The sequence below is a fragment of the Galeopterus variegatus genome, unplaced genomic scaffold (assembly GCF_000696425.1).
Source record: "Galeopterus variegatus unplaced genomic scaffold, G_variegatus-3.0.2 Scaffold14216, whole genome shotgun sequence".
NCBI lineage: Eukaryota > Metazoa > Chordata > Mammalia > Dermoptera > Cynocephalidae > Galeopterus > Galeopterus variegatus.
In genome coordinates this window covers 27,354-29,072 of record NW_007740327.1, presented here as the reverse complement: position 1 = coordinate 29,072, position 1,719 = coordinate 27,354, and the positions used below count along the sequence as shown (strand labels likewise).

The 1,719-nt window shown below is 49.7% G+C and overlaps 1 long non-coding RNA gene across 1 annotated transcript in view; it reads left to right on the top strand.

Annotated features, from left to right (window-relative positions):
* The first annotated feature begins 1,223 nt into the window (after positions 1-1,223).
* The window catches only part of LOC103581902, a 25,639-nt gene continuing 25,143 nt past the window's right edge, over positions 1,224-1,719 (top strand). The window contains exon 1 of the long non-coding RNA XR_549704.1: positions 1,224-1,355. This is a non-coding gene — a long non-coding RNA (uncharacterized LOC103581902). The remainder of the gene's footprint in view (positions 1,356-1,719) is intronic.

The window sequence follows — 1,719 nt, the reverse complement described above, 5'->3', positions numbered from 1 at the left end:
TTTAAGACTTTTTTGATAATTAAATCATAAATTTGTTAGTGTTACATAAGCAGTACAGTAGTTTGAATAGCATATGAATAAAAATAATTTAAGTCTAACCTAGGGTCCACTGGGCCTCTTAAAAGGAGGATGTATTCTAGGTTTACAGGAAGGCCGCTGGACTCCCTCCTGGGTGTGGTGGAAATAAGGGCTGGCTGGAAGTGCCACTTTTCTGGAGAAGGACCTGTGTCTGCAAATTCCTGGGAACATTCCAGAAATGAGGCTATCACAGAAGAGCTTAGAGGGGTGCGAAAGAACGTGTCATTGAGAACAGACCCTCTTTCCCCAGCTTTCCCACAGCTGGCCCTCCTGACTCTCAGAGATTTGCCCTGCGCCATCTATCGTGCTAAGCACTGGCATACACCAGTGAGTGCATGGACATAGGCACTGGCACATGGCAGTGAGTGCGTGGACATAGGCACTGGCACACGGCAGTGAGTGCATGGACATAGGCACTGGCACACGGCAGTGAGTGCATGGACATAGGCACTGGCACACGGCAGTGAGTGCATGGACATAGGCACTGGCACACGGCAGTGAGTGCACGGACATCGGCACTGGCACACGGCAGTGAGTGCGCAGACATAGGCACTGGCACACGGCAGTGAGTGTGCGGACATAGGCACTGGCACACGGCAGTGAGTGCGCGGACATAGGCACTGGCACACGGCAGTGAGTGCATGGACATAGGCACTGGCACACGGCAGTGAGTGCGCAGACATAGGCACTGGCATACAGCAGTGAGTGCATGGACATTCTTCCCACCCCCAAGAAGCTTACCATGGAATGGACCATCCTATTTAAACTTTAATTCTCAGCTCTCACTTCTCATCCTTTTATACAGACCTGTTATTAGAATCAGGCACCAAATTCCCCCGCCACTTCTGCAAACAAACAAAATTATTTTGATTTANGGACATAGGCACTGGCACACGGCAGTGAGTGCACGGACATAGGCACTGGCACACGGCAGTGAGTGCGTGGACATAGGCACTGGCACACGGCAGTGAGTGCGCGGACGTAGGCACTGGCACGCGGCAGTGAGTGCGCGGACATAGGCACTGGCACACGGCAGTGAGTGCGCGGACATAGGCACTGGCATACGGCAGTGAGTTCATGGACATGCTTCCCACCCCCAAGAAGCTTACCATGGAATGGACCGTCCTATTTAAACTTTAATTCTCAGCTCTCACTTCTCATCCTTTTCCACAGACCTGTCTTTAGAATCAGGCACCAAATCCCCCCGCCACTTCTGCAAACAAACAAAATTATTTTGATTTATTTCAACCACATACACAGAAGGGGGCATATCCCAGGTGTGTCTTGAACATTTCCTCCAGCCTTTTTCCTCAGTGCTTGTCTGAGTCTAGGCCAGGTGCCTACAGAAAGCAAGGGCTTTGGAATTAGGGAGTCATGGAAATTTAGGTCAGTTCTTAGAAACAGAACATGAGGCAGAGTTTTGAAGATACATGATTTGTTGATTTATTCAGGAAGAACTCGGGAGGGAGGAAGGGAAGCAGGAAATGAAGGGGAAAGAGTGGAGCAAGAATGAGGTCTCAGAAAAAATCAGATTTGAACCACAGAGCACAGAGCATTCTGGAGCATAAACGATATCACAGGCTTTCTGTGTGTGTGTGTGTGTGTGTGTGTGTGTGTGTGTGTGTGTGTGTGTGTGTGTGT